At 49.5% G+C, this 24,029-nt stretch overlaps 1 protein-coding gene across 4 annotated transcripts in view; it reads left to right on the forward strand.

Annotated features, from left to right (window-relative positions):
- ST6GAL1 (ST6 beta-galactoside alpha-2,6-sialyltransferase 1) overlaps positions 1-24,029 on the forward strand; it is a 47,601-nt gene that overhangs the window by 2,214 nt on the left and 21,358 nt on the right. Inside the window, exons 2-3 of one of the 4 annotated variants that reach the window (XM_055816922.1) lie at positions 12,595-12,755; positions 15,500-15,600. The gene's annotated coding sequence lies outside the window, so the exon portion shown is untranslated. Of the gene's footprint in view, positions 1-1,189; positions 1,351-11,392; positions 11,522-12,594; positions 12,756-15,499; positions 15,601-24,029 lie in introns of those variants that run through there. The other 3 variants (XM_027779532.2, XM_055816921.1, XM_055816920.1) reach the window with 3 other exon arrangements.

Below are 24,029 nucleotides of genomic sequence, written 5' to 3' on the forward strand. Positions count from 1 at the left end.
GTGCAGTGAGCTGCCACATTGTCAGCAGTGCTGTGATGCTCAGCTGGGCATGCATGCAGCTCTTGCAGACAGCAAACGTGAGGTTAAATTTCCAAAAACAGAAGGCATACATCAGCATCTGTAGCTTAATTCTTGTGCAAACCAATATTTGTTGATGAGGCGCTGATAAGCAGGCTGCTGGCTCTGGTGGCTACTGTTTGTTTGCAAATACTCTGTCTCTTGGTTAAAACCAAACTGCATAAATGGAGGTGCATCGTTGTTCACAGAGACTTAGTTTTTGAGGGACAAAATAGGCAAGTACTTAAGTCTGGATTTGAAGCGATGGCTGGCCGAGTCCTCTGTTGCAGCAGCTGGAATTGCATGGGAGGAATTAGAGCTGCTAGTATGAGGTGGCCAGGGGTGGTGTAATGAGTGGCAAAGCAGATGCAGCCAGCAGCGTTGCATATCTTTATCTCTGTCCTTGAGACTGGTGCAGGAGGAACTCGGCTGCAGAAGCAGATTACTGTATATTCAGAGGCTTATTTCCTTGCCTGCCTCAGTCAGAGGACAGACGGCTTGCTGAAGGGCAGCGCTCTGCCAAAGGTAGTGCGTGCACGACACCACCCGTGCAGGCATCTCAACCACAGGCACCTGGGAAGCACGCGTCTCTCCCCACTCCTGCGTTGCTCCAGGCTGGAGGAAGCGGAGGATGATAATGGGTGCTGGCCAAAATCCCTGTCAGGCTGTCCTGCCCTTTGCTCTCAGGCCGGCTGGCACGGAGGAGATGTTTGAACTCAAGTTCTTCCACCTCCTGTGCTTCTCCTGACCTGCTCGATCTGTTGCACTGGCAGCTTTTGGAAGGGCAGCACTGGTGCAGCAGAGCCGTGGTCCAACTCCTGTTCCACATGTGGGAGAGGCTCAGCAGCATGCGCAGCCCTCAGGGGGCAAGATGTCATTTTCCCTGTTCTCAACTCGACATTTGTAAAGATCATGATAAAAGATGTGACAGAATCATTTTGAATGATCCTTTACAAAATGCATGGACCTTTTCTATAGCCCTTGGATTTTCCTAGAGTAATGTAAATCACAATTCTGCACAGGATTAGCAATCAAAGAGCATTATGAATCAATCTGATACTTTGTCTTTGCCTTCTTAGATTGCTGACCTAAATATTACAGCTTTTGCTGTAACTGCTTTGGTTGAGGACAGGCTTTGTCTCTGAGTGCAAGATGGGCCAGCTGCTGGAGATCTTTGTGTTTGGAGAATGTTTTCATTGTGGTTACGCAGAGATTGAGTAGAACTGCTGGTGACTTCAGATGTGTTTGAAGTCTGTGCTGCTTGGCTGGTAACTTGTCTACGAAGAGTGAAATGTAAGTGGTTCCTTTGAATGTTCTTTTAACTACAATTGTGCTGATTAAAAAACTAGAAGATGAAATGAGATGCTTTCAGTGTGAAGTGCTCTTAGATGTCTAGCCAGCAGGAATCATTGTTATCAGACGCTCAAATTACTTGCGTGATTAAAAACCTTAGAAAAACTTACCTATTTGAGCCACTTGCTTATAGGTAGAAATCAAGGTTTGTCACCTTTCTGAAATGCTGCAGTTCAGCCTTTAGTGAGATGTGAACCCAAAGCTTCCCCGCTAAAATCTCGCACTGAGGTTCCTGGTGGTACTGATGCAAGTGCACGTCTGCTTGTTCCACTGGCAGGTGAGTTTTCCTTCTAATTCCTGGTGGAACAGGGTGGATGATAAAAAGGAGGGTCCAGAACTGGGTCGGTGAAGCAGTGACTTGCTGTTTTAAACCCATTCCTACCTGTCAAGATTTCAGCTGTGCAAGATAGATCCCTTGGTCTGAAGGATGCTGGGAGGCAACGAGAAGCACGCGTAGTGGCGTGCGTGGGCTTCCCAGTAGACTGTATGTGTGCTGCTGGGTGTATTCACTGGTGTCAGGGCCGCCAAAGGTCCTTTCAAGTGGAACGTGTGTACAGCAGCATGTTCACCTGCAGATCTTGGGTATGAGATCTTGCTCCTGTGAGCTGCTAGGAGCTCATCTGTGAAGCTTGCCGGCAGGACCAAGCACCCCTGTGCCAGGTAGGAGGTCTGTCCTCTAGTTTTTTTGTCTGGCTGGGTCCCAAGTGGACTATTTGCCTGGCTGGGTTTTGCCAGTCCTTCAGCAGCATTTAGAAGCTGCCTGCTGAGTTTCAGCCCTGGGTGCGTGGCTGGGGGTGTCTCTGAACTTACAGCTCTGGCAGCAAGTCGTCAGATGATCTTAACTATTTGCTCGTGATCTGTTGCTCCCAAGTTACTGCAACCTCTGTGCTCAAAGGTTGCACAGAAAGCTGCAGCGCAGCATCATGCTTTTTTTCCCTAATAGCTCAAAACCGGTCTGTTTGTGAGATCTTTATTTAAAATAGAAACATTGCACAGAATATCCCTTTGACCAACGGGATGCTGAAGGGCAGGGAGGCCTCTGCTTTTTCACATTTATGCCTGGGCCCCAGCTGCCTCTGCCGGGGAACGGAACGTCTGCACAGGCAGAAAAGGAGAGCTCTTTGCCAGACTGTGCTAACATTTCTGTGTGCTCCTGACGGGTGTTTCCTCCGGGAGCTGGCAGCTACTGAAAATTTAACTGAGCAAAGCTGCTTGCTGGTACATACCTCTGTGCTGCTGGAGGAAGCAGAGAACTTAAACGCGTCCAGCACAGGATGCCAATCCGTCTGCCTGGACGCTGCATACTGATTTTCGTTCAGTAGCTCCCATGGTGCTGGCAGCCACGTCTGTCATGGAGCCCAGGCTTGTGCCTGGGATTCCTGGGGCTGGGAGAAGCTAGAAAGAAGCTAATGCTCCCCTCATAAATATTGCATCCCTTCCCGCTTATGAGGGAGAAGCAGTTTGCATTTTCAGCTGTAAAATTTTGCAGAAAAATAGTTGTTGATGGTGGTGATTAATATTTTTTGGTTTGATCTGCGTTATGGCTTGCCCTTTATATCTTTGTAATACAGCATTTGCTGATCAGAAAATCAAAGGGGTTCAAATCAGCCTGGCCGCGTTCACTAGATTTTCTGCAAATACCCTGCGTGTGCCAGCGGAGCCCCTAGTCTGTGGGGAGGGTGCGTTGGCACTTGATGGGATGACAACAGAATTTATTACAGCAGTCTTGCAGCAATGATAGCTACTTTCTAAAATTGATCTCCTGGGGGCTGAAGGAGTTCCATGGTCATGGGTTCCCCCTGCAGATGACTACTCTCAAAGAGCTGCTTTTTATCTTGAAATAACACTTAACTCTCACTACCAGAGTAATGAGTTTTTTGGTTTTGCTAAATTTGTACAGCAGAATCCTTGGCCAGTGCTGCGAGCAGAGGGTAATTTAGAGCTCCCTGTGCCTTCTGGGCAGAGTGGCTCAGGCACAGAACATCTCGGAAGCAATTAGTTTGTATTTTAAACAAATAAATAAAAATCTTCTCTGTTGCTCAGAGAAGATACCCTCATGCTATGAGTTGCATTGCCTAGCAAGACTGAAAATTTGAGCGTGATCCCTTGATTAGTTAAGTTGGGATGTTACATTTGGTTGGGGTTTGAGGGTTTTTTCCTTCCCCCAAGGTATAGGTGTGTATAACTTCATTTTACTTTGGTCCAGGGGTGGATAATCACTGTGCTATTATATTTATATAATATTTGTGTATTTGTAACTATATATGCTATATATGAGGCTTGATTGTCCCTATAATCCAACTGTAATCCTGCACTCAGTTGTGCATGCAAGAGGTCTTTAAGGAAATTAGAGATTTGGATGTACAAGATTATAACTGTTGGGATCAAACTATATTTTTTGGTTTATGTACATTTTTATATAAATTTATGTTAATACTCCACCTAGCTCTTATGTCTCCAGCAGAGATTTGGTGTAAAGAATTGTCAGGCAGTTGGGTGCTTTGTGAGTGAGGTGTGCTAGCAGAACTGGAGCAGAGATGGAAACACTGTGTTCTGGCTTCTCTGTGCTGATTGTTCGTGGGCGAGTCTGATGGAAATACTGTGTATGTTTGATGAGAGCCTGGGTCTGGAAGGTGCTGGATGGATTTTGCTGTCATCCAGATAATGGTGTCTGTGAATTTGAAGTTTGTTTCCTATTAACAGTTCTTGCAATCTTGAAATTCACTTTTCACAAATACTTATGGCTGTGAAGGATTGGAGCTTTCCTGGGAAGATCATAAACGAGCGACCAGTTGCACCTTCACAAATTCCTTCCGGAGCATGATATCATATTTTATGGAGTCTGTAACTCTGCTTAGGAAGCTGCCTTGGATCTTTCTTAATGTTGTGAAGGAGAACCTCCTCTCCAGTAAGTGACGTGCTATGAGGTCCCGCCAACAAGTGCTTCAGGGGCAGGTTTTAGTGGAACAAGTGATGGGATTCAGGCTGAAGGAGTTGGGAGCAGAGATGAAGGAAGTAGCCCCAAGGATGTGTTTGGATCCCCTGGAGGCAGGGGGATTCTTGAAGGCAAAAATGGCGTTGATAGAAACAAATGTCGCTTGTGCCTGCAACGTGAAAGGGTATTTTGAGAGGTGAGAGAGTGCCCAGCTGGAAAAAAAGCTGGGCAATGCTGGAAGGGTGCTTTAATTCAAGAATGACTTGTGTGATGGGTTAGTCAGGCTTTCCACTCATGATACAAAGTGGGGACTGAGGGGTCATTGGCATTTTCAGGCTCTTCAAACTTAATTTAACGTGCATTTCAAGAACAGCTGTCTCGAATCTGGCAAAATGAGCAGCTCACCTGTGGATTGAGGAGTTTGAAAAAGTGCTGGAGGCTTCGTGCTGAGCTGTGCTGAGTGCAGGGATCACTGCTGCGTGACGCCGAGCCGGCGGCAAGGCTGCCTGCTTTAACAGAGGGGTCTGAAAAGTGCAGGGAGGTGGGAGAGCTGCGTGGAAGGGATCTCGCTTTATTTAGATTTATCTGCTGTTTTTCAGAGCAGTCGCTACTTGCTGTCTTCTGTTTTATTCTTCTACAGCGTGGGTGTGGACTGGGAATATTTTAGGTCCTGTGGACGTGGCTCAGCAATTTCAAGCATGGTTAGAGGTGTCTTTTCAAAAATCGAGGGGAATGCCTGCAAGTCTGCACCTGGGGTAGAAATCAAGTTCATTTTCCAGTGTGGTATAACTCCCTTCTGCCTTTCCTCTCTCCATTTTGGAAACTTACTATCACTTTGTAAATCACTTTGCAAAACACCTGTCTCTTTCAGACGGACAACATTAATGCATTTCAATGCACTATGTGTTCTAAGGTTGAGAAATTTTCGTAGTTGTTAGGGGAGTGCAATCAGATAAATATTTTATCAGATGTTCATGGACTGTTTAATTGGCTGGATAGATAATCATATATTGCAATCTAAGGAGAAAAATTCAGAAAGGTTAATTAAGGATTAGTTGTAAGATTTGATGTCAGGAATGGTGTTAAATTGCAGCATGGACACTGTTAATTAATTTTAGTTTAGTTCATGCTGGAAGTGAATGGAAATGAAGGAAATTTAAGCTTACCGTAGCTACATGTGTGAGGGTGTACCAAGGTCATTAATGCATGTTAACTCATACTTTTAAAATTCATGCCTGCCATTAATTTGGCTTGATTTTTCCCATCTGTCTCCATGCAGACAACGTTCTGGAAGCCTAACTTTTTTTAGCAGTATTGCAGAAATGCCTTCCCCCCCTTCCTTCTTTTGCAACCGCCAAGTTGAGATTTTTACGCTGGGTGAGGACAGCGAGTAAAACCCTGCAGGTAATATTTCCAGTACTCAGTTTTGCACCTAAACGTCATCTGGCTGTTGCCGGCACTTCACATGTGTGGAGCGTTCTCAGGCGTGAACGCGATGCCCTGCCACGCGTGCGCCGCGCGGGTTGGTGGGTGGCTGCCGCAGCCAGGGCAGGAAGGGAGTTGCTCTAACGTGGCCGCTGCTGCTCACAGCTCAGCTCCACCGTTGGCAGGTTTTAAGCCAAGTCTTAGACCACCCACCTGCTGGAGCCAGTACCGGGCAGCGCTCTTGCTTTCGCAGCACCTCCACAGTGATCTGGTCAGTGGCTGAGCTGATAAAATTGCTGCTGTCAGGAGGTCTCAGGTCTTTCTTCCCAGCTTCCACCCATGTGGGTCACCCCTGGTTGCTGTAACTCTCCTCGTCTGGAAGAAAATAAACCTGAGGTGTGATTAAACGCTGCACAGGTCTCCCGGTAAGCGGAGGGAGCAGCTGCATGCTGCCAGCCCCCCGCATTCCCTCGGTGTGCAGCCCCACCATGTGCCGTGCTTCACTGGCTGGTGCCAGCAGCTGTGGGATGGTGACAATGACTCTTGGAGAACGTGGCCCACCATTTCTGCCATAAGATCACTTGTCAGGTTTTCGGTAACTGCAGGCTGTGCTTCTGGTGGGGTTTTCGTGGCTAGCTATTTCCATCACTGGCTGTTTTTTTTTTAAAGTGAAAACACTCAGGCTGGGCAAAACGGTAGTCATGTCCTGCTTCTCCCATCTGATGCTGCCCCGTGGGCTATTGCGTTAATGCTGTGTGTTGCAATCTTGCAGCCATTTCAAAGCATTCCTTAGATGGGCAGCCTAAAGAGCATCTTGCAGGCATGCCCAGAGTATCGGACCTACACACCTTTTCCTCTTGGCCCGATGCCTGGCTGACCTTATGCTCCAAGAAACCTTCTCCTCCTTCCAGTATCGCTCCTTCTAGCCCCTCTCAGCCCCTGCCAGATTCCTAAGCAGCCATCTTCTAGAGAGCTTTGGGTCTTTCTGGTCTGTGAGCGTCTCTGAGCACACACACACACACACACCCCCCGACACACACCCCTTTGCTTCCTTTTTTTTAGGTTTCACGAAAACAAACTCTGGAATTGGGGAGAAAAAAAAAAAACAACCCCTAGAACTCCTCCAAACATCTGGATATATTCTGCCTTGCTTCCTTATTTTTCTCCAAACTGAATTTAGCTGTTGGTGTTATCAGTAGTTCTAATGAAAAATTTATAGCTGGTTACCAGACTATTAGCTGTGTGTTTGTGTCAAAAAGTAGGTGTGTCAGGGCAGATGAGCTGCAAAAACTACCCCCTTAAAAGAAGCCTGGGGAAAAGGTACTTTGGTGCTGCTCGCTGGAAAAAGAGCAATTCTTCAGCTCTGGTTTGGGGAGGAGGATCAAGGAAGCTGAGCTTATCTCAGGCAAGATGGTTTTGACATGGAAATGTTCATGCTTGCAGTACCTTGTCCGGGGAAAGTGGTGAGGAACTTTTGGAAAACAGGTAGGTGTGGAAAAAGGATCCTGCTGGCGTATTGCCTGGGTGAGGCTGCTGCCAGCTGGGAGAGATTGGGTTAGCCATAATTCGCACAGGTAGTCATTCTTGATGGCCATGGTGTAGCTCCTGCTTGAGCCATGGCTGTTGTGTGGCTTGGCCGTGTCTCTGTTACTGCACGGTGTCCTGGTGAAGGGTAGGAAGCAAAGTCCTGCTTGAACTTGCCTCTCAACAGATGAGCTCCTAGCTCTGTTCATGTGAAGGCAGTGTGACAGCAGGGGATTTCTTTGCTAGAATATCCTGATAATGTCACAGCTTGGGTGTGCCTTTCCCCCAGTGCAAGGTCAAGACAGCAATCGCTAACTGGATTTTCAGTTCCTTGGGTTTAGCCCTTGAGGGGTGTAACCCCTTGCCCAGGTAGCACAGGTTGAGGTTGGGCAGCTGCGATTGCATCATGCCCAGATGCTCCAGCCGTTGCCTCAGTGCTCTCTGAGCCACCCCTGGGGGAAGGAATGCCGGTTGGGCTGCTGCTGTGGCTTCTGAGGGTTGAGTTTGTCCAGTGTTCACAAAGACCTGTTGCTCTGAGACGATGCTCGTTAGGCTGCCTAAGCACAAGCTGCCAAACTTACGTCTGTAACTGGAATTAATTGCAGCAGTCCGCAGTAGCCCTAGCCTTGTCCTAGAATTCACTTTAATAAATGGGAGAGGGTCTTTCATTAAAGTGGAAGGACATCTGTATTTCCCCTAGAAACTCCTGCCCTCTACTCCTCTAGCTTCAGCAGTGGTTGGTGTCTGAAGTCTTTTCTCCTGCAGTGTCGTGAAGCAGTTGAACTGAGCAAGGGTGAACGGTAGCTTCTTGAACTGGAGCATCAAAACCAAGCAAAGCTACGTCCCATGAAAATGAACGCAGGTGGTGGAATTCCTGTATATTCATGCCTTTGATTATTTTTTTGTTGTTGTTGTGATTTATTTATAAGAAGGTTCCATTTTGTAGCAGAGGTGGTATTCTAGTAGCATCAGCCACGTCAATAATTTATATAGACATGCAACGGTTTACACTGTGGTAATGGCAGGCTTATCAAGCATTACTGTGCCCATGTAGAATTGTTAAGCCGTCAACCTGGACCTCAGTAGCAGCAGGAAAAGGTTGCAAAACCAGGCTCTCAGAAGGCAGGATAGCATTTCAAGTGACTTACACAGCCCAGATTTGGCTTGTGTGGGCACTATGGCTTCTGATTGTGTGGTTTCACAGCTGCTTCTTGGCTTGATGCTTGCCTTGCTCCTTCTGCAAAACGGATGTGTCTTTGTGGTTGTTTTTTCTTTTTTTTTTTTTTTTTCTTTTTGCTGCTCTGAAACTATGCGTTGCTTGTTGTGCACTTAAACCTTGCCCCAAGGACAGAAACGTAAGTTCTCTAGTATGCTTTTCTGTGGTGCTCCTCATAAATGTCTGAGCATCTGCAGTTTGCAATGCGTTTGTTGGAAAGCATCTCCATATAGATGAGGACCCGAGGCATGCACAGCGTACCCAGCCAGATCTGGGTGCTCTTCTGGGAGATTTCCAGGGCTTTACTTCTCTTAATAATTTCTGATGTCTGTGAAATGCAATTCTGGTGCTGAGGACTCAGCCTATGTGCAGACTTGATGATGGGTCTGACCTTGTGCAAGGGGCTGGTAGTAAGAGATGTGAAAAGTTTAAGATGTTTCTTAGGTTTCATAACAGTTCTAACAGAAGCAAGGAAGGAATCACTCTGTCAGCTTTGATTTGCCTCTCATGGTGCTTTATTTGGCCTTTGTGCTTTATTTACTACACTTTTTTTTTTTTTTTTTAATTTAGTGGTGTTAAAAAACCCCTAACAGGTAGAACCTAGCATCAGTGCTGTCATTCAGCTTGCACTTCTGCTGCGTGAAGGAGGTATGCTGTGACAAAATGAGGTGCAGGATGATGTCTTTTCTCTGCGTGTGTTTTGTGATGTGTGGGGAGAGGAGAGGGGCCATTCTGCCAGGAGCTGGGCTCCTGCATCCACCATGTGTACTACTGCTGCTTGGGTGATCAGCAAGCAGTGGTGATGAGACATTGTCCTGTCTGTGGACCATCAGTGGAGAGGACAGATTGTGTGGAGAGGGTTTGTTGGATGGCTGGCACTAATGACCTGGGGAACCGCTGGCTCTCAGTGGCCTGAGGGGCAAGTAATTGCTCCAGCCATTGCCTCTTTTCAGGCTTGTTCCCAGCCCACCTCCAGGTCCTTGCCTTAGCCGTCTCCACGGACTGGTGCTGGCCTGAAGCTCCTCAGCATCTCGTTCCACTTCTTGACTTCACATCCCACCCCACTGCACGAGGTAGACCTGCTGTATCCAGGCTCCTTCGATCCTCACATCTTCATCTCCTCTGGCTGACAGGACCAGAGGGTGCAGCCGTCTCTGCTGGTGGTGGCGTGCGTTTGTGTCCTTGCTTCCAGGCAGGACACCCTGCGGCAGGGTGCCTCGCTGCCCTCCCGGCTGTGACAGCACCCGCTCCAAGCCATGGATGAGAGGGAGCTGCTGTTCTGCTCGGCCCGGGGGCGCTCCGGGATGGTGCATGTGGTTTAATGATTTTCTGTTTAACCCTAATTAACTCTACAGGCAGGGCTTTGATTATTATGTTGTAGAAGAGTTGTGGTGGCAAGATTTCTAATTTTGGGATGAATATGCATTAACAATTAAGCAATAAACAAATACCATTTCTTTTACAAGAACACAGATGGTGGGGTGTTTTCCTCTGCCAGAGCAACCATCAGGCAGTTGGTTGTGTGCAGCTGGGTAAGGTGGGAAGGAGAAATAATTTCTCACTTGTAGAAAGAATGTAAGCCAGAAGCTTGTGCCAGCGGGAGGGCTGCTGAACATCAGCAGAGGCTTGCTGCCTCCTCTCGCCTCCTGGTCCTGCAGCCTGTGATTACTGGCTAACTGTTAGCGCACGTACCTGCCACGCTGGAGCCTGGGTGTTACTGCGGTGTTAATTCATTCCCTTCAGGCAGAGAAACTCACCTGGATTGGTACCCGGTATCTTTCCATACAGATCCTCTGTCTGAGGAGGGAAGAAGAATAATTAATAGTAAACTAATGGTAATTTTTGCAACACTGTGTGGTGTGAGGGGCTAATTTTGGGTCCTTACTTCACCTTGGCATCTTCCAAGGTGTCTTCTCTTCCGGTAACTCTGCTAGTATTCCTGGTGGCACGAATGCTTGTCCTGTAGAAATGCTGTGTTGATGAACTTGTCACACTCAGGCGTGGGCAGAAGGCAAGGGGGCCTGACCATTCTGTGTTTGTGGCTTGTGGGACAAGTGCTGAGGACTGGAGGGATGCTGAGCGATGCTGCCCATCCCGCAGCTGGTGGCTCTCAGCACCCAGCACGGGCTCTGTGCACATCTGGAAAGCACCAGGATGCCAGAGGTGCTCCTGAGCCAGCAGTCTTGCAGTCCTGCTGTGGTGAGGGGCACACATCCCCTTGATCCTCTTACCCTGTGGAGATGCTGGGGAATATTTCTGAGCGTTGTGACCTGTTAGTGGGAGGGAGTGGGCAGACAGCCTGACCGCTGTGCCTCCTCTCCCAGCTCCGTGGCTGCCACAGCAGAAGCTGCGTGCCTCCCAGGGCATCTCTGGGTTTGCTTTTCAGTCGTGTATATCGGCAGACTTGGGCAGGGAGCGGGGAGCCAGAGGCTGATTGTTGGACGTTTTTAAAAGCAGCGTCCCTGAAGAAGTGCTGCATGGCTGGACAAGTGGCGTGCAGGGCTTGCTTGGTCACCTGTGGCCCTCTGCATCCCTTTTCTCTCCTGTTTGCATCGTTCCCTCACTCACACATGCCTTTCTGCAGGCCACAAAGCCTGGTGTCAGCGCAGCCTGCAGCAAGGGGATCCTGCTGCTGTGCTGCACTTGCTGGCTGGGGATTTCCTAGCCCGGCATGTAAATGTGCTGGGGCTCGGGCTCACCATTACTCATCCAGCCTTTCTGTACTGCATTACAGCTCCCCGGTGCTCTGCCCATCCGTATTTCCTTGCTGGCTGTCACTGCTTGCTGTGTTAGCTCACCCCTCACTGGGTGAGGTGGCTGTCGAAGGTGCAGCGATGCTGAGGTGCCGCTGCTGGCTGGGAGAAGCGGAGAACGTTATTTCTCAGTCGAGCAGCCAGCTCTGGCTGTTTTCCTTCCCTTTGACCTTACCCTCAAGTGTCGTTCTAGTTTCATTATTTCTCACCCAGCAAGAACCTGCACCAGCCAGTGCTGGTGGGACCTCAGCGCTTGTGGTAAGGCATTGCATGCCAGTGTGTCTCTGCACCGAGCAGCACCCCTCTTTCTTTCCATCTTCCTCTCTTGCTTTTTACCTCTTCCCCTCACCGCCCCCCACCTTCCTCATTACACAAACTTTGCAGAGCCCAGGCTTGGCTTTTTCCCACTGCTTTCCCTCGGCTGCTGCGGTATGTTGCAGTAGGTCCTCGGATGGTTCAAGCTGGCAGTAATTTGGGATATTGGCATATTAGGACCTCTCCTTAAGCTGTGAGCACTTGGATTCCCTGCCGGGTGCAAAAAGCTGAGCTGCTGGACTCAGGGGTGAAACATATGCCAGGCCATGCACATACACTGGAAACTTGCCCAGGACAGGATAATTATGGGAGGCGGTGTTTTTTGAGCAGACCGTGTGCTCTCACTTGCTGAACAGTCTTGTGATTAGTATCTTATTAAAGAGGATTTTAGGACACGTGCTGTAGCTACACTGAGTTTCTTTTAGAAGTAGGGGAGAGGTTAGGAAAATAAACTCTACAAAGGCTCTTTTGTGTTTCCAGGAGGGGTCATCACATAAGTGCAGTGCATCACTGCTCTCATGCATCAGTGTGGGTGGTGGGGTTTGCTATTAATGGTTCAGTGGCAGAGGGATCTGCAAGAGGGGCTTTGCGCATACATTTGTACAGGCTGTGTTGCTGAGATCTCCTTAGGGATCCAGAACTCCAGTGCTGAGGGTGAATTCTTCTGCCCTGATCTCCATATTACCAGCTCTCCCTGATCCTGGCTCCTGGTATTAGACTCTGGGGATTTCTGCAGCCAGGAGGTCTTCACAAGCAGATTTTGCCTTAAAAATCGGGCTCTGTGCGCTGTTTTGCTCAAGCACAACTTATGTTTAAAGGTGTTGACAGCTCAGTTGCTGGTCTCGCCAAAGTCACCCTTGCCTGTGCTGTGGGCGCAGCAGCATTTGCAAGTGCGGAGTGTTTCCGTGTCACTGCTGACTTGCAGTGGGGTCCTGGCTGGGGGCTGTAGTCCCCGGTCTGGTGGTTTCTGATCAGTCTGATGTGGCTGTCTAACATCTCCTTACTTTCTTTCCTAGGTTAGAGAACACAATTAAAAGGGAGATGGGAGCATGAAGATGCAGAGCACGAACGTGCTCCCTGTGGTGGCATCTCCTACAGCTCTTACCTGGCAATCTACTTCTGCCTTGAAGGGTTTGACAGGAACTGCTGTGGACAGCGAAGGAACCTGGAGATGAAGGTGACGACCATGGCTCTTCCTTTCTTTTCACTGCCCCTCTTTTCCCTTTCACATGCCTGCGGCAAGAGCGTGGCTGCTGTCAGCGTGACGAGGCCACATGCATTCAGAGGTGCTGCTGGTTTTGCACTGGGGCTGTCTCATGTTCCATGCAGAGTTGGGAGGATGGTGAAGAAAACAGGAAGGGTTCTCTGTCATTCCCCTTGCAACTATCCTATATTTCTCCTTTAAAGAAAAGGAAAACATTTATTCTACTTCTTGTGGGAGCCCTTGTAGTTGTTGATATGTATCGGTTGTGCTCCAGAGAGACATGTCAAAGATCCAGTGATTATTCTGACTTACATAAAATTAATATAAGGTGTGTGCTGGGGCTCACTTCGGTTAGAGCTTTCCACAGAAACCCTCTGGGGATATTGCTGGTGGTGCTAGCTTAGTTAGCTGACTGCTTTCACAGCTGACCTTGGAACGTGCCTGAAGTGCTTTTATTGTTGGTACCACTACTTTTCTTTTCTGTCACTCTTCCCCACCAGCATCTTGCTCCTTATTGCAGCACTGCAAGCCTTCGGCTCCTGCCTCCTGGGAGGATGAGCTAGTCCAAAAGACCCATATCATGTATTGAATATTCACAGAGCTCTGCGCTTCAGCTTTGGACCTTATCAGTCCAATAGTTGCGTGAATGCTGCTACTGATTGGCATACAAATAGCATACACCATAAGGTTTTCATCGTGCAAGGCAAGACTCCTGGGCAGCCTGAGCCATTGCAGTGACTGGGGAAGGTGGTGATGCTGGGACCCCCACCTTTTCTCTTGTGCATGGGAAAGCTAACTCGGTAGGGGGCATTTTTAGAGGTGACTGCAAATAAAGGTTTTGGGTTTACACCTGTTTTCACGTGTGAAAAAGTTTTGGGAGGACCTTGTTGTATAGCTGTTTCTTTGAATCCTCAGCTTGCTGGCATCAAGAGTGCCAGATGTCGTTGCTCACTTGCTCCTCTGCTGGAAGCATGCTCATCTCCTCTTCCTCTGCTTAAAACCTGAATCTTTAATATGGAAAATGTGCCACCCTTTCTTCCTTTCTGGCCAGGGAACGCTTCTTCCTCCCAGTGTTGTATTACCTTTAGCATTGCAAACTGAAACGCTTGGGCTAAGGTGGTGGAGCTCCAGCAGCCTGCCTACCCAGGAGGCTGCTGGATTTCCATGCCCAAAGAGGGCAGAGAGCCACCAAAACTTGCGTGGATGTCAGAACGGAGCGATACGGGGCCTGGGGAGCACTGGCAGGAGTGGCAGCGCACTGCTGGAGGTAGGTGAGTGGGAAAGAGAGAGTGTGGCACGTTGCCTTGGGCATCTTTGGCAGCTGCTCTTTTGATGGGGAAAGAAGGAAATTAAGCTTCAAACAGCTCAAGTTCTGGCTGGGTGGGATTTGGGTATAGAACAGAGGATCATAAAAGCGAGTTAGCCGTGGAGCTCTGCCCTGTAAAATGTCTTTCTGTTTTTTTTCCCCCTGTTTGGCAAGCAGGAGGCTTTTTTAGTTTTGTTTTTCTTCCTTGTTCCTCTGTGGAAATGCTTTGCTGGCCAGACAAAGACACGTCCTGGGGTGTGCCCCCAGATGGGCTGGTGAGATAGCAGGATCTTGTGCAGACACGGGAGCCGCCGACGCTCGGACACGTGGACGTGCGGGCAGCCCTGGTGCCTGTGCACGGTGCAGATGGGCAGCGGTGCCCGCTGCTGTTCTGGCGGTCCCTCGGTTTGGTGTCGGTCTTTGGGCCAGCCAAAGGCCAAGGCCAGGCCAACCTCTCAAGCACAGATACCCTTTTAGTGCAGAGATAATCCTTCTCTTACCGTGCTTTGGGAGCACTGAACTGAAGAGTTCCTTCCATATGGACCAGGACATCTTTAGCCCCTCCTGAAACACTCAGGTGTGTTCTGTTGAACAGCCGAACCCAGTCCCCTGTTACTAAACACCATTTCAGACGAGGCAGCCTGGTTAGGCCTGGCTCGTAATATGCAGAGCCTGCTGGGGGAGTTGAACGTTTGAAAACAAGCAAAGTGATGCATCTGGTTCATAATACCTGTGTCTTGGCCTGCCCAACCCTCTGGTCAGCAGTTGCGCTGTTTAATGTGTTAGTAGCTGAAATGGTAAAGGGCCTTTTCTTTTTCCTCCTTTGGGTGCATCTGAAATAGGGAAGTAAAACCAAAAATAGGCACCCGCCACCCCCCCTTCACCCCCCCCAGGGCTCGGTGTAGCTGTGTGGGAGCCTGTGACCCCTGCCGGCGTGTGTCGGGGCAGAGCCTGCGCGTTGGGGAGAGGGGCTGGTGACGCTTTAGGGCTAGATGGTCGAAGGCAGAGGGGAGAAGGACAGGGCTGTGCTTCAGTGTGTTGCATCCAGGTTTAGCAATCGTTCTCTAAGGTGCTTGTCCAGACCAGTGGAGCATGCCCGCTAAACCTTGGATCACATACTAAAATACAGTTCCCTTTAATGATAATAACATGATGCATATATAATTATATTGTGTAAGATTAACAGTGTAATTAGTTCCGTGCACTCGATGCTGAAGTGGGGTGCCAGCCCATGTGCTTGTTTTCGCTGCAGTTTTGCATGTGCTTTAGAGGAGACTCTGTCAGCACTTTGTCAGTTTGGGGCAGCTTTGTCGGGATTGCACGGTGTGGTTGTTGGTGTGTGTGGCTCTGGCTGCTCCGCTGTCAGCCTCTTTCTGTATACTGAAGGCTTCTACCATCTTACATGCACGAGGTCCCTGCTGCAGTACACTATGGCAGAAGACACCCGTCTCGGACCTTGCTTTGCACTTGAAGCATCCTGTGGGACTCATGCATCAACTCTGAAACGTCCTGGTGAGCAGAGGACGTGAGCCTGGAACAGGCACTGCATGTATGGAGTCTGGGAGGGATGGGGAAAAACCTGACCAAAAAGGCAGATAATGATTTCCAGCCGGGAAGGTTTGTGGAGGGTGGAGGAGGGCTGGGGTGGGGATGTGGATCTCATCAAGGCAGGAGGGCAGCTGCCTCGGCTGTGCTGTGGGGAAGGGCCATGGAAGCTAAGGCAGCCCCTCGTGTGGTGCCGGTGCTGGAAGGGGTGTGAGGGGCCTTGGGGAGGATTTCCCAGGAGGAAGAGGAGAGTCCTGGAGATGCAGGCACAGTAGGAAGGCACCCAGTTCCTCACGGGTAGCGCATATGTCCATCTCCAGCCCTCCTCCCTGCCTCCGCACAGTGCTTGGCATCCTTGGTCTCTTAAAACAGCTCTGCTAAGCACGGCTGCAGCCGGAGGAGCGGTTTTGCCAAGCACTAACCGCCAGCGCTGCTGTGCGAGCGTTTGATCTGGCAGTGCAGGGCCCGGTGGTTTTATCTCCCCAGGCAGCACCGTGCCCCGGCGGAGTCGGAGGGTTCAGGGGAGCCAGGGCCTCTAGGCAGGCGCGTGGGAAATTTCCGCTCCGCTTCCCTGCCCTCACACGAATCGTTTTTCACCTCTTGGGGCTGTAATCTGCCGAGATCTCTGATCGAGCTGTGATGTTCGGTCAGCTTTTAAAGACCTCCCCAGAAGGGCAGGGGAAGTTGGCTGCAAGTGTGCTCGTTTCTGAAGTGCTGCTGCTCCGTCCTGTTTGAGATTGCTACAGGTAAAGTCTCAACGCAGATCCAGACAAGATAAGGCTTTATAAGCAGCCCAGAGCGAGAGGAACCTAATAACTGGGGCAGGCTTACAATTTTTAGCCCTGTACTTCGGAGGGAAAGAAATTGAAAATTGTTGTTCCTGGCAGACTTCAGAAAATACTCATCAGACTGATGCATTTGTTTTGTTTTAACTGGTGGTTTCTATCTTTAATACTTCAGAAGGAGGAAGAAATGTTCAGAGAAGATAACTTGTAAGAGGAATTTCCCTTGGTGACATACAACTCTGGCCCATATCCAAGTTAGACAGCTTACACAAAAGCTTTTATTTCAGCAATATCAATTTTTACTGCGTCATGAATGCATTATTTCCTAGTGCAAAAATAGGTGGGGATAGGTATGTAAGTATGTAAATATACGTACTTGTTATATATCCTAGAGAGAGGTATGCATTTCAGTGGAAGTAGAATAACCTTAGCTAAACTGGCCTGATTCTTGAAAATTAAAAAACAAACAAAAAGACCACTGAAATACAAATTAATAATCCCAGAATAGTGTGAGGGGGCTTTGCTAGGCTTCTCCGTCATTTTCCTTTGCTTTGGTATTGGAGTGTTGTGTCTCCTCGTATGTGAGAGGAGATGCTCTAACCGGCATACCCAGGGCTGGGGGATTCGCTGCCACTTCAGCCTCAGGGGCTACTGGTGTGATGGCCCAAGGATGGAAAAAACCCATGTTGGGAGATGGCCAGGACCACGTAGCTGCAGATGCCAATGCAAGCTCAAAGCACGGTGTGGGAACAGCCGAGCTCCCATCCTCAGAAGCCGGAGGGGGAGATTGCGGAAAGCAGCGTGAGGTACCCCGCTGGTGAGGGTCCCTTTGGCAAGAAGAGGGGGGGAGGAGGAGATGAGGGGTCACCTAGGATCTACGGTGGCATTCCCAAATATGAAACTTAAAAACTTGTCCCTTAAAAGCACACTGGAGTAGAAGTAGGCAGATTTGTTTAAATAAAATGAATGAGTAACTTTGAACATAAAGCTTGATCTGAGCCGGATCAAAAGTCAGCTTTGTTTAAAGTTCAGTCACCTTTTTAGTTTAGTCACCTAGGGTTAGGGTTAGCATTTCCACTTTGAGCTTGGGTCAGATGTTGAGCAGCAAGAAGTGGTGGCCTTGTACTAGAGACGTGACTAGACCTGTGACCGCCCTTGCGGTCTTGAGCACCGTGCAGGATGTCACGGCGTGTGAGACCTCTGCTGTGTGGAGACACCCCAATCTAGAGCGGTTAGGCACGGTGTATGTCCCCATCCTGCGCACCCTGGCAAGTGGAACATCTCGGCTGGATTTTACCAGGCTCCTTGTCGGCACAGGAGCATGTCTGCTGCTGGGATGTGCATGGTTTTGGCCCTTGTACTCACCCATGCAGTCTATCAAGGCATGTTATCGTAAGAGGAGGTGACTGTGAGTAGCGTTGGCTGCACAGCCTCATCTCGGAGACGAGTTCTGTGATGTTCTGCCCCTTCTGCCTGGTTTGTGAAGGTTTGTTGCAACCAAGCATCGAGTGTTTGATGCTGCGGCAGGTTTCCTTCTGTGGGGCTGGGAGAGGCACTCTGGCCGCCTGCGTCTGGGCTGTTGGGATGTTGCTTGAAAGAATTGGGTGGATTTTTGGATTAGGCTTCCTGAGTGAGAGCGGTGCAGTGTAGATTTGGTTAACGTGGAAGTTGAGGGCATCTGCTTCAGTGATGTCCCTTGGGTCTGGTTGAGGGCATCTGCTTCAGTGATGTCCCTTGGGTCTGGTTGAGGGCATCTGCTTCAGTGATGTCCCTTGGGTCTGGTTGAGGGCACCTGCTTCAGTGATGTCCCTTGAGTCAGGGTTGCACCACCAAAGCTGACCTGCTTGTTGCCCCTGCATGGACTGTGTTTCCATCCATACTGGGAAACAGTTTCTGATCGGAGAGGGCTGGAGTCCTGTGAAACCCAACCAAAAGAAGCTTTCCAAGCCAAGAGTGGTCTAACATCTAGTGCTTGCAGCAGTTCCTTGGGTTACTACATTTCCCAGAAGCAGGACACCAACAGAAGCCATAAGGAGCACCTCCTCCCACCCTCCTGCTTTTTCACAGGCGCTTTTTTTGAGCTTCGGTTTAGGATTTACTTAGTGGAGAAGATGAAGTTGGGGTTGGCATTGCTGCAAAATGGCTGACCTGAGGGCAGAGCTGACCGATACAGCGAAATGCTGGAAGAGCTCCAATATTTGAACAGAACCGATCGGTGATGTTATAAAAAGAAAAACTGCAGTACAGATAAATTTGGGGTCTTCTTGGGGCATGAACTCTGCAAATCAATGCTGTTGTATGTGTGCTCAGCTCAGGGCCCTCCAGCTCTTATGGGCTAGGAGCTGGCTCCATTTTTAGCAGATACATTTAGAAAACAGGGTGGGGGCGAGGAGTGGAGCGTTGTAGCAGGTAATAAAAATTATTGGTGGTTAAGAAGGGTGTATGTCGTGCCTAGCATGGATGGCTTCGGAAGAGGCCCAAGTTCTGTGTTTGTAGGGAGTTTCCTTCGTGAAAGAAGAAGTCTGGGCTCTTTGTGGCTAGGTGGCCCTGGGTGGATGGGGAGAGGGCTGTGTGCTCGTGGGCAGGAGTCGAGCCAGTAACATCCTCCTCCCATATCTCTCCAACATTTCATCCATTCTTCCAGTGAAGTGCTGGCTGGTCCTGGGTGGAGGTAGGGATCTTTCGTTGCTCTAGGAGGCTGGAGAGCTTTTGGAGGTCAAACAAGAGCTCTCTAAGGCTGCTGAAGCGTATTTTGCTAAAAGCAGTAGGAGAGCCAGTGCGGAATGGAGGAGACACAAAAATGTCTGGGGCCTCCTTTACTGCTTTAGGAAGTAACTTATGTTTTTGTTGGAATTATCTGTCTAGATCTCTTCCTCCGTGCTGTAAGTTGCTACCTGGCTTTGATGAAAAACACATTTGTGCTGAGATTCATAGGTTGTCTCTTTTCCCCCATCCCCCCTCTGCTTTCTCTGCTACCCCGTTTTGTTTTGTGCACCTGGTTGTGCCCTCTGCAGCGAGCCCTGCACACCCAGCCAGCCTGCCAGCGTGCGAGGCTTGCACGCCCAGCTGGTCTGCCGTCGTGCAGTGTGCGAGGCTTGCACGCCCAGCTGGTCTGCCGTCGTGCAGTGTGCGAGGCTTGCATGCCCAGCTGGTCTGCCGTTGTGCAGTGTGCGAGGCTTGCACGCCCAGCTGGTCTGCCGTCGTGCGCCGTGCGAGGCTTGCACGCCCAGCATGCGCTGTCAGCACGGCTGTGCCCGCAGCGCCTTCAGGGTTGCGCACGGGGGGCGGCTGGCTGTGTTTCCCCCCTGTGCTATGCACACCCAGGGAAGATGGGCCAGCGTTGGTGACACTCTGGGAAAGCGATGTCCTGTGGATTTCGGGAACTGTTGCTGCTGCGAGTAGTGACTGAGTTATTCCCGTCTGCTTGTGCCAGTAAGGCAGTGCCAGGGGTTGGCAGGATGGGCTGGCATTCTTTGTAGTGGAGGCACAGACTTGTGTGTGTGTGAAGTTTTTGTGGCCTTAAGTACCCGAGGGCAGGTGTGTGGTCCAGATCCATCCAGTTGCCAGCTGCCACCGGACTTATTTCCAAAGTGCCAACCGTAGGAAGCCAGTGATGTGTTTAGGGACAGGAGCTGGGTGGTGCTTCCCAGGCTCTACACCTGGCTCTCTGCAAGAGGGACAGGCAGGCTAAAAACATGCAGAGTAGGAGATACATAGAGTGGAGAGACACTAAAATGACCTTTGTTGCCTTTTTGGCCTCTCTGAAGCCAAGTAAAATTTAAACATGTTTCAGTTTCACAGGCATGGTGCCTTCCTCCTTCCAGCAACTGCGTAGACTTGTTGTGCCTCAGATCACTCAATATCATTCCCATAGCCACATTGATCCATCACCGGGGTGCTGTCAGGGTGTGTAAGCGGGGAAGAAAAAAGGAATTCTTTTGGGCAGGTTGTTCCTGGCGCCACAGAGCTGCCAGCTACATAGCACGCTGTCTTGGGGAACTTGGAGCTGGAGCTGGCACTAGACTGGGCCAGGTCCTCCATCCCCCCGGGGAGTGGGCATCGCACGCCGTCTTGAGAGGCTCCTGGTGCTCCTGCAAAGCGTTCTCCGTGCTGGATCCTTAAGCAGAGGGCATAGTCTTGGGTTTGAGTAGGAGGTACCATTAAACGTGGTTTTCGTTCTGAAGAATCTGGGGTGGGGGGGGGGGGGGATGCTGAAGGAAGAAAATAGCAAGGAGGCTCTAAAGGCTTCATCAGGAAAGTTTCATTCATGTTTTCCATTTTTATAAATAGATACGTGAAACTTTGAGGGGGGAGGAGTGTCTTAAGCTCTTTAAATGTCTTTTAAATATATCTAGGCGCCCGGATTTGTGCTATACATTCATGTTGCCTTTGACTTAGAAAATTTAATTTTATTCAGGCAAGGTCACTCCCCTGGTGGTGTTCTTGTGGGCTTATGGATGGCAGACACATTTGAAATGATGCTACAAGGGGATAGTGTTACCAGATGAATAAAAGGGACTTGTGTTTAAAAAACAGAGCAGCAGCACTTGCTGTTACGAATGTCTGAAGTCCAGCCCTGCCACGAGCTCCCTGCGCGAGGACGTGGCTCATTGACGTGCCTTGGCAAAACGTATGTTTGACATCTGCTCCTGCAAATACTTTTAACTTCCGAGAACCTGGCTGCTGCCTCAACAAGGAGCGATGTTCGGGACTGGGGGTATACGGATGGCTGCGTATCTGCTACCTCGGCTGCGCCGCAGCCTGACGCTGAACTTGAGCCGGGGCTTCATCAACAACGGGGGCTGCATTGTGCCTGGCTTTCTTCTGGCCATTTCAGTCTTGGTTTAACCGGTGGAACAGATGGTGCTTGGCAGAAGTGTTATCAATTTAGCTTACCCAGCACAATGGCTATGGAGAGCGAAAGCAAGCATTTTTAGTTAGTGGAAAAACATCTGATTGTTGTGATGTGGTTTTTTTCAACCTCATTTTCTATCAGAAACAAAGCGGTTAACTGCATTTTTGATGTTTCCATTTGTCTTCTGTGCCTCAAGTTCCTCACATAGAAAGGAACTGTTTTGATTTTTGCCAGGTAAGTAATTGAAGTGCTTGTTAAGTAATTTTTCTTATGATTTCCCTGGAAGTCATTTGCGTTGATGGGCTCTAATGGGTGTCCTTTCAGATATTTTCTTTATTGCCATTGGGATGTGCCTTTTTTCCTCAGTTCTTGATACTTTTTGATGAACACTCTTGACATCTGTATGTTTCTCTTCTGTTAGAATGTATGGCTTTCTTAGTGAAAACCAGTTTATTTTAAATGCAATGCAAGAAGTGTTTTGCTTAACATAGAGGGGTTTGAATAGTGCTTTCTGAAGTCAGTGGCCAGAATTCCTGTTTTACTTTTGCTCTCCAGTGAAGTTGGCACGGTGGAGTGCTGCTGTTGAGTGCCAGCCCTGCCATCCTCAACAGGGATGAGCTCTGGGTGTGAAGAGGAAAACCAAACCTCTGTAGTGCTGCTGGACAGAAAGCTAGTGATGGTGGATGCACAGTTCTGCAGGTTTATTTCAATGTCCTAGGTTAAGTTGCATTAAATCCTTTTCTGAGCAAGCTGTGAAGAGTTACTGCCTTGCCCTTGAGGAGACGGAAGGACATCGCACCCACCTGCAGAAGGCTGGTGTCAGAGAAATATTATCCTGAAGGGTAGCGTAGCTGCAGCTGGCACAAAGTGTATTTATTGTCCTGGGGCCACGGAATACCAATTACGTGTCTTGGCGCACAGTGATATTTGCAGAGGCATTAGGTGTTGACCTGCCACATGCTGCTAATTTAAAATAAAGAAGCACTCCCCTCTTATTCTGAAAGATAAATGTCATAGAGAAACACATGATTGGGGGGAACAAAGAAGTGGATTGTTGGATTTGAATGTGTAATGTTCCATGTAAAGTAAGTTGTCTTAAATGAGTGATTGCATCCTAGTCTTTAAAGCTGGGGCAGTGGAATTTTTGCTGTTGGCTTCAGTGTGGGAATGGCTATGGTAAAGCTGACTGATAATGAAAATCTCATTTGTAATTTCATGACTCTGGGGGGTGTGGGTATGGGAGCGGAAGCAGTGCTTTTGGGAATTGGTGCTGTTCATGCATGGTATGATACGCTTTCTATAATTTCTTCAATTTGAACATAAAACTGGCAATATTTAAAAGTGCCAAGGCTTGTTACCAGCAGCGGTCTCCAAATACGTTACTGAGCAGGGCCGCCACAGGCACATGCCCATCACAAACTGGCTTCTGGGTTGAACTGCTCCCTGAAAGCTCTTGGGTGGCTGGTGGACCACGTCCGAGCAGGAGTGTGCTGTCAGAGCCCAGCGCTCCCCCGGGGCACGCTAGCACCCCGTGCAGATGGGGTCTCTTCCCTGTCCATTACTATTAACAAGGAATATTCAGCAGCTGTCTGCCTGTGGGCTGGGAAGTGAGGTTTTGTAATGGAGAGGTGCCGGTCCCACCAGCGGAGAGCTTGGTCCTGTTCCAGAGTCTGTAAACACACCATCCCTCTGGGCAAGGAACCTACCAAGCAAGAAACATGTATATGGCATTCTTCACCGTGCCTTGATAATTATTTTTTCCCCCTGTCCTAAAAGTTAAATTGTCCTTCCATCTTCACGCAGCTGCAAAGGACTCTGAGGTAGCTCCTTTTTCCCTTGGCCAGCAAGGTCAGGGACTGTTACTGCTGGGCCAGGGTGATGGGTAGAGCTTGTGGCTTTGCAGAAGGAGAAGATAGGGGGTTTGGGTGTTAACTGCTTTCCTGACAGTGCTGGAGCGAAGGGCGGTGATGTGATACACATGTCCGAGCTGAAGGTCGTCCCTCTGTGGATGCTGATCTTTGAACAGGTTGACAAAGGGACAGGAGGAGCATCCCTTTGGCAGTCACCAGCTCTTAGAGCAGCATGGCAGTTTGTTGAATCCCTGCCTTCCTCTGGTACGTTGGTTTGTGCCTGGACAGGAGCACCGCAGCAGCTGGAGGCTCCCTGCCTGGCGGAGCTGTGGGTGCTGCTGGGCACGCTGCTTCTTGCTGCAGCGGTAGCTGCTGGCGTGTCCGTAACTGCACCGGTCACCTGGTTCAGATGCTCTGGAGTGGCTTTGTCATCCTGCCTGCTGAGCTCCAACAGCTCCAAACATGCACGTCATTTCAGACCGTGCCCTGGTATGGGCTGGTGCATGGCCAGAGCTGTGCGAGCGTCCTGCTAGGATGGTGGGAGCTGGAGATGGGAAGCCACAACGGTGTGGGTCACCTCTTGCCCTGGGTCTCGGTGGCCTGTGGTGACTCTGTGGTTCTGCAGGTGCCTGGTGGAGCATCTGCGGCGAGTGAAAGAAAAACTGCTGCTTTTTAATTAGGGCAGAGGGGAAGCGCTGTGCTGCTGTGCAGAGCCACCCTCCAAAAACAACACGAGACCTCAGAAAAGGGGGGGAATAAAGGGCTGACACAGCCAGAAACGAAAGCTTCTGCCTTTATTAAATCTCAGTGTTTGTTGACACGTAAAACTGAAATGAAACACATGCTTAAACTTTCCCCTGTGCCTCCCCCCAAACTCTGCCTTTCCTATTCTCCTGGAGGATTTTT

The sequence above is a fragment of the Falco peregrinus genome, chromosome 12 (assembly GCF_023634155.1).
Source record: "Falco peregrinus isolate bFalPer1 chromosome 12, bFalPer1.pri, whole genome shotgun sequence".
Classification (NCBI taxonomy): Eukaryota; Metazoa; Chordata; class Aves; order Falconiformes; family Falconidae; genus Falco; species Falco peregrinus.